The sequence below is a fragment of the Aulonocara stuartgranti genome (genome assembly GCF_965226115.1).
Source record: "Aulonocara stuartgranti genome assembly, chromosome: 2".
Taxonomy (NCBI): Eukaryota; Metazoa; Chordata; class Actinopteri; order Cichliformes; family Cichlidae; genus Aulonocara; species Aulonocara stuartgranti.
This window is the reverse complement of record NC_138940.1, coordinates 19473086-19481971: the sequence shown is the minus strand read 5'-3', so window position 1 is coordinate 19481971 and position 8886 is coordinate 19473086.

Genomic DNA, 8886 nt, shown 5'->3' with positions numbered 1-8886 from the left:
CCCTTCCACTTTGTTATAATACCCCTAGCAGTGTGCTGTGAAGTATTTAGAGGTGACTGGACTTGTTGCACAGGTGACATCCTATCACGGTACCATGCTGGACTTCACTGCGCTCCTGAGAGCGACCCATTCTTTCACAAATGTTTGTAGAAGCAGTCTGCTTGATTTTATACACCTGTGGTTATTGAAATGATTGGAACACCTGAATTTAATTATTTGGATGGTTAAGTGAAAATATTTGAGCAAATTTTAACAATACAGTATAAATCTCTATATTGGAAACCCGGATATATGAATTCACAGTAGTTCCCTAAAGATAATTTCAACAGCTCACAGTCAGACAATGTGATGGAAAATATTGTCACCTTATATGAACATTATAGTAAATGTTGGTGTTTTTTATATGTAAGCTATTGTCTGTCTTATATAATGTTTATATGTACTATAGTTCTTCACCATTTAGTCATCAACATGACCACTTTCACATCTGTCTCATAATAAACAGCACATGTGTAAGATAAGGAACAATGAAGGGAAATAAAAAAAAAATAGTCATATTGTCTCCAATATCAAATGTTTATTTTTTTTTCCCTCTTTTTTCCATTTCCACATGGCAAATGTATTTAAACCTTTTTTTTTTTGTGGTGATTTGTCTGAAACATGAATCCTTCCTTACTTAACCTTCGGCTAACCACTGAAATACCAAAGTGCATGCATAATTTGGCAGACTAAATTTAACAATCAGTGAGATGTAAGTTGTATGTTGTGGCATTCTACACAGTTGGTGCATGACTCGCACTCCCAGGACTGATATGTGGACTCCCTGGTGAGACTGAAACACTGATGTCTTTAGGTGCTGTGCTTTTTGATTTATTTTATAATGTGGAAAAAATGTAATACTGTTGTTCTGATGTTTATCACCCTTAAAGGATAAGGTGCTCATTATCTTCACTGCTGTGGGTTAAATGTCACCATCATGACAAACTGTCAGTGAGTTGTGAAGGTTATGCCAACAGTGCCATCAATCTCTCAAGTCACAAAGTCAAGAGAGGACTGCAGCTACAAACTGAAACAGTGATATTAACAGTATGAGTAGCATGATGTTATTGTTTTTATACTAACTTTGTTATCAAGTATATACATCATGGAAACTGTGAATTTGTGTTGAAAATTGACCCTTTTTTGAAGTTTTTCTATTATTTTGCATATGAGAATCTGGATGATGATGCAAGATATGAGATGTAATTTAACTAAAATCCTGGTAAGTCCAAATTTGCTCTCTGTGATAATTAATGTTGGTTTATCAAAGCTCCTGTCACATTTACTCACAAGGTGTCCATTGCCAGTGGTGCAACTGAGTATGGCAATAATTAAAGGTGTCTGTCATTTTCAACTCTTCATTTTTCAGCCTGCAGTACTGTTGTGAATAATTTTAGGTGAAAATAAAGTGTTTTCCTAAACCTGAGCAAATAGTTGTTTTTGCCTAAACCTAACACAAACCCTAAAATCTGCTACCCCTTGAAACCCTCACAGCACTAAATCATCATAGGTGGAAATCACAAGCATGTATTTTGGTTTGGGCCATTTTATTTTTTCAGGGGGGCATTAAGAGATGAAGGTTTATGTTTTTTTCCATCCCACTACCTGCAAAAGGAGGTTTTTTGCAATCAAAAGAACACAAACTTTGTTGTCTTGGTTTTTCATTCCCTCTCCTTTCTTATATGGCATAAAATGTGCTGTGCTATTAAGCCTCCATGTTTTGCTTCTGGTGAAATCAGAAAACATCCAACCTCTTGTGCCTGTTACAGACACTCCTGTCTTCTGGGATGCATGTTGTAGTTTAATCAAAAATACAAATGAAAAAGTCATAAAAGGCTGTTGAACACCAGCTAACAACGCTCCTTCTACCAAAAACATATCTGACAAAAAAAGTGCAATACTTATGTTTTATGTAGGACTGCGTTCGTTGTTCTCTGTCCTCATTCTCTTAGTCCTGATATGTCTGCTTGTATTTGCTCCTCACATACATCTTGACCTTCTCTGTTCTGGTATCGTCTTGTTTCTAACCCCTTGTATTAATCTATTTAACAAGACAACACACCTCCTATGTGAAACATCTATCCTTAAACCTCTGACACTTTTTGCTAGAAAACTCAATGATAACAAAAATCTCATATTGGTGTCTTTCACCTCTGCTTCTGCAAAGCGCTCTGTGTGGTACATAACAGACTGCTCTCCCTCTAACTTGACTATCTGCACTTCTAATCATGTAAAAAACACCTCCTGACAGATTTAACAATCCATGTGTCACAAAGGCCATACAGGCTACAAAATCTGGCCTTGAGCAGGATGCTGCAAGAGTTTGACATGAAGATTTTAAGATGTAGTTAAATTTTTCTGTGAATTACTGTTTTCTAAACTGAACTCTGTTACACAAAAACACAGGGAATGATCAATATGTCAGGTACAACCAAAGTTCAAAATGTGGGGGAAAGCCAGTCCAGTTCAGTTAGAAAGCAGGTATATGTTACCTCATACTACTAGAGCTTTCACAAACCATCTCTTTTGTATCTGATGAATGGTGCATGCTAGGTTACATCCAAATCTATCAAAATATGGATGTCATGGTAACCAATCCACAATAATGAACAGAAAATTGAACAAACTTGGCAAAAACTAAGGGAGAGGATACAGAGGAAAGTCCAGTTCCAGTGTGTTTGATTACACACACACTTTACCTTAGCTGTCACTGAGTTTTTGCCACATTCCAACAAAAAACATAATGTGGAAGTGGGTTATAAAGTCCTCATCACTAACCACAATCTGTGAACAGACAGCAACTGTACCTATCTGATATGGAGAAAACTTTCCACTCAGGAGAATCTGGACATGCAGTTTATAATTGGAGATAAATTTCAGGAGCAAGACCACGCCTCCAAACACGCCCCTTCTAGTTCTTATCCATCTATATATCTCAGTAGTTCTACAAGCTGTTCGTTCTTGTTTTTAGCCTAGGGATAAGCTGGGTATAAGAAATGTGACCCCAAGTTATCTAATTTACAGAAAAATTTACAACTATTTACAAAGGTTTCATCTAGCACTCATATCCACAGACACTCACTAACAAACTGTTTGACTAAGATTTCTTCCACAGAAACACTGAGAGCAACCATCAGACCCACAGGCTGTTTGTTGGGTGGTGGGGGCCTGGCGGGAGGTGAGGTGCCTGTCATCTGGTTGTTAAGGGCTTGCTTTCCAACCATTTATCCAATGGGAACAGGAATGAATTCAACCCAGCCACTCAGCAGGCACTTGTCTCCATCAAGACACACCTATGCACACACCTGGAAGGGAGGCAAGAGAAAAACCTGCAACCACATCCTCTAGTGGGAGGAGTCGCATATTATCACACACACACACACATATGACACATGTGATCTTGGGTCATAACACTGAGACAGATGGAGGGTTCCTTTTTCGTGCCATGGTTGAAAGCAGAGCTGATGTTGCAAGTCCCAATCCAAGGAAGTCTACCTGCAGATGTAAGTGTCCGATGCTCGACTGGAAAATCTACTAGAAACAGCTGCTGCCTTTGCTTCCAAAACAAAGACAAGAAGGTAGCAAGTTTCTACAGTCAGAGCTCGGTTCACACTGCAAAAGCATAAACCTTGCAAAAATAGTTATCTTTTTTCTTTAAATAACATACATATAAAACATACACAGTATGCACACCTGTAATAACATGCATTTATGGTTGTTATGACTTTTGTTTACCCTCATCCTACCAACATACTTAACATACCCCCACTTGGGTCCCAGGGGACCCCAAGAACAATTTACTGTAAGAAGCAATCAGGATAATAATAATTGCTAAACTTATTTCTTCTCAGAGCATTTTTATTTACAGAATCAAACTTTATAATTATTGTAGGATTGCAGGCAGATTGAGAAAATTAACACGTTAGCTAATCGTTGTATTCTGGAAAAGCTGTTGGTCCATTCTGAAGTATAGGCTGTTGGATAACCCATTAAATCCAGTATAAGTTCAGGACACATTATGCAGCCCATAAACCCCCTCCTGGCTTTCATGAACCTTCTTATACACAGAATCAGCAGCTTTACCAACTTTTACTGATTTTGGACCTAAGTAAGGCTTTCGGATGGTTTTCCCTCTTAGAGGTTATTCATCTACTATCATCTTTGCTTTTGTTGAATTTGCACCAATGTGTTTTAGTTAATAATTCCCATAAAAGCTTAATATCTATGTGTTTAGTATAAAAAAAAAAAGACACTATTTTATTTCTTCGTTTTCTTCTTATTGTAGACTTGTCTGTTATAAACTAGGCTGAGCTGGCTACTTTATGGAGTTCAGTAAAGGCATTCAGAACTCTTACATAATGTTGCATATTTTTAGAGATAAAGTAAGAATTTCATTGGGCTTATGTAACGTTACAGTTGAAAGTGAAACTGAGTAGAGACACTGATTTCCAAACAACACTAGTGATAACCAGAATAATGCAAACTGGAAAGGAGAGGTAGCGATGGCTGGAGTTAAAGTATGTTCAGAACAGGCAAGTTGATTTTTCTCCTTGTCGTTACTTCTCTTCTGTGTCCCCGTTTTCATCCTGCAGCTTCCTTCTTCTAGCTTTCTCTTCTCCCACCAGGTCCTCTACATACACTCAAAAATACTTTTTTCAGTTGTTTGGAGTTTGAATTGAGCAACAGAGAGCCAGCAACATCTATGTGAAATAACAATGAGAGTTACTGCAAGCATACACAGCCAGTTTAAATCCACCTCTGAGTCGGCCAGGGCAACACAGACTTATGAGGCATCAACAGTTATATTTAGCTCCAACTGGAATTATTTTAAGTCATATTTAAATAATATTGAATGAAAAAAACAATTATTTTTCACACTTGATTAATTTTCTCCCAATTACTGGAATAAGCTGTTTTGCATTGGTAACAAAGTTACATTTTCACACAGTTTTTTTGTTGCCAAAATCAGTTCTTGAGGCTACAAAATGGAATAAAAGGCTCAGTGAGAATAATATGTTTTGCTGTGAAAGCTTCAAGGGGTTTAAAGCCATTGTTTCCTTTGTGTCTCACTGACTCTGCCTCTCAGAACAATAAAAAAATGTTAACAAAAACTTGTGTTGTTGCTGCCAGCTGTAGAGAAATGGCTGGAATACATGCAAACGTTCCCCGAGCTCCCCTCTGTTGTAGCTTTGCACTAATGGCAAGGTCTGCTGCCTCGTTTCTTCTTCTCATCTTCCCTTGAATCGACTGGCTTCATATCAAAGTGATAAAGTTTGTTGTTGCTCCTACAGGGGTCTGGGAGGAGGTTTCCATTCTCTCTCTCTATTGCTGAGGCATGAGATGTGGTTTGTGTGTCCTCCAAAGGCTGTGCAATGATGTTTCCTCTCCTTCCCTACTCTTTCTCCATCCCCTTCTCATGTTTCTCCCCTCCCTCTCTCCTCCTCTTGACTTCCAGCTGATGCTGTTACGAATGCTGTGGGGAGTCTGCTGTGCATTGTTGTGCCGCTGCCTCTTCTTCGCAAATATTGTGGCCTTTGAGCTGAAAGGCAAAAAACCCTAGGGTGAGCAGATGAGGAGGAGTGAGAAAGAAGCAGAGAGGCAAGATGGGTGGTCGTTTGGAGATGATGGAACTGATGAAAAGAAAGAAACAAGATTATTTGTAGAAGTGAACGATTAAAAAATATTGTTAATATTTAATTGTTTAACTTTTCTCTGGTGTATATCATATATCACAAAATGACCCTTGTCATGTTCAAATGTTCCAGAGAACAGAAAAGAGAGACAGATAGAAGACATCCTGAGAAATCAGAAATGAGCATGCAGAGTCAAACCAGCCTGTCAGCGGTCTGTGCAATGGGCTGTTCATAGGCATCAAAGACTGTCAGATCAAGAACCATGAAAAATACATTTAAAAGGTTCATTTATGCAGCCCACTACCCTCACTTACATGGGCCTTCAAAGTAGGGCTGAAATTCCAGAAAACATCTCTGGTATAACTCAGTTTACATTACATTGCAGGCTTTTGGACAGAGTCATGCAAAAAAGTAAATTAAGAAAGGAACACATTGTCTATGATATACTGAAATAATTTCTCTACGTCATATATATGTTTATCACCCGTGTGCTTGTAATTGACAAAGACTGGCAGATGTTTGTTTTTTTTTGTCAACTGGAAAACCATGAAGAGTAAAGTCCAGGAAAACAAGCTTCCTCTGTCATTTGGGAATGTTTTTTTTTTCAGTGGATCAGATGTGAGACCAATATCTGCTTCCTTGAGCGTGGCGTATAGGTGAGGAGAAACAGGTGTGCATGATATCAGAGAGTGGAGGTAATATAGGGAAAGCAATCACCCTGAAGTGGACGAGCTTGTTACGCTGTTTTTACATACTAGACAAATTCACTCTTTGCACCTGTTTCTCTCTTCTTGTAGCCATCATCAGTCATCTACTTTAATAAAGTGTCTGTATATTATTATGTAAGTAGGAATTACTTTAGAAAGTGTACGTTTTCAACCTGTAATTTGTTTTATAATTTATTCAGGGCCATATCCAACAAGAACCCACTGTTACTCTTTACTTTACAACTTTATGCACTTCTTATTTATGTTCCAGTAAACATTTTAATGTTAAATAAAAGGTTTTTTCTTGGCCTATTGTTACTGAAAAACGCTTCCAAAATGAAAGCTGTGCTGATACTAACCCCATGTTTGCCTACTGGTGGTGGTCAGAGGGACCGGTGGCGCCAGTGTCCGGGAGCCTCGCCTCTGTCAGTGCGCCCCAGGGCAGCTGTGGCTACAATGTAGCTTGCCATTGCCAGTGTGTGAATGTGTGTGTGAATGGGTGAATGACTGAATGTAGTGTAAAGCGCTTTGGGGTCCTTAGGGACTGAGTAAAGCGCTATACAAATGCAGGCCATTTACCATTTACCATGATGTTGGAGACATCAGTTCACAGTTGGCTGAACGTATTTCTTGAATGCTGCCTTGGCATCTTTGTTAAAAAGAAAATGCTTGTGTTCAAAAATGCTAGATTAACTGAACAAAATATTATGTAAGTAGGAACATCAAAAAAAAGAGAGTTCTGACCTCCTGTTACCTCACACACAGAAGCAGGTTATAGGTAGATCCATGGTAATTGGACAATGATGTAATTTTGCCCCAGTACACCACCTCAGTATGTTTCAAATCAAGTTTAACAAAGATATTGCATTAACTTCTTAGTTATTTTAGCCATTTTTATACATATGAATTAGCAAAAAAGGTAAAGAATTTTGTCTTTGGTTGATTATATCTTTGTAGTAACAATCTTCCTTAGATTCTTCTTGTTGTACCACTGGACAGCCTGTTTGTCCCTCTGAAATAGTGCGTTATTTGTAAGGAAAATGTATTTGTGGGTTTAGCAGTAGAGTTGAGTATGTGGTTTGTGTCCATTAATAAAACCTGTCAAATCTTCTCTGTTGATGCCAAACTGCTTATTCTCCTATTTAAGCCTGGTGTCATTCATACTCCGCTGTAGTCAATGACTGCCTACAGCCTAGAAGCCATGGACGCCATGGAAGCCATCACCAATGGATCAATAGGTGATTATCATTTGTACTGTGAAGCTGTCCAATCAGCTGTGCAGTGTTTGCCTGAATCTCAGCTGAGAGTACAGTATGTTGTATGCAGCCACATCATCAATAAACACTAGTGACCCCCTGGCAGTCATACATGCTCATGAAATAATATTAATTCCACCATGGTAAATGGTAAATGGCCTGCATTTGTATAGTGCTTTTACTCAGTCCCTAAGGACCTCAAAGCGCTTTACACTACATTCAGTCATTCACACACAGGCAATGGCAAGCTACGTTGTAGCCTCAGCTGCCCTGGGGCGCACTGACAGAGGCGAGGCTGTCGGACACTGGCGCCACCGGTCCCTCTGACCACCACCAGTAGGCAAACATGGGGTTAGTATCTTGCCCAAGGATATTTGGCACGCAGCCAGGAGGCAGCCTGGGATCGAACCATCAATCTTCTGATTAGTGGCTGACCTGCTCTGCCACCTGAGCTACAGCCACCCCACCATGTCTGACCAATTAAGCGTGTGTTGAGCTCATAAGCATGATGGATACTACATCATCTGTTAGGTTTAGGCACTAAAAACTACTTGGAAATGTCATGGTCTCTTCTCCTCTTTGTGCTGACCCAGCCAGTCTCTGGATCGCCTCTGTTTGCTCGGTCTCTCCCTGGAATGGAGGGCTTGTTAGTTGGCGATCTTGACTGATCTCCCTCCCAGAAGTATGGCTGGCTGCCTGGGCTCCAGTTTGATGCACCTGTTCCTCTCCATACTCACCTGCAGCATTTAACCTCAGCCCTCCTTGTCACCCCTCACCAGATTGTTGAACTACTCAGTTGATCATTTGGCTGCCTACTCTGGAAACCTGCCTACCTAATTCACCCTTTTGGAAATACTTAACTGACATCACAGCATAACCAATCGGTGAGTGAACCTGTGGAACTTTCAAGAAACTCCTTTCAAAGCAGAATATTAGAGAAAATTAGAGAATGACCCTCGGTGTTGAGCCTAAAGACTCTCGGAGAGCAGATCTCAGTCTTGGCTGCAGTGACTAAACCTTAAATTTAAGAGTGAAATTCCAGTTTAATTGAAATATTCCCATCTCTTTTACTTACCTAACCCGACTGTTAAACATTTCCAGTGCATACAATATTGAATATTTTGGGTGGTCCAGGTAAAAAGCTCACAACAGTAAGGGGACACATGGAAGTGACTGCATGCTGTTCTGGCTACATTATGGGCCAAATTCAGCTTCTCAAAACAATGTTTTTATTTAGCCAGACTTAAAAAA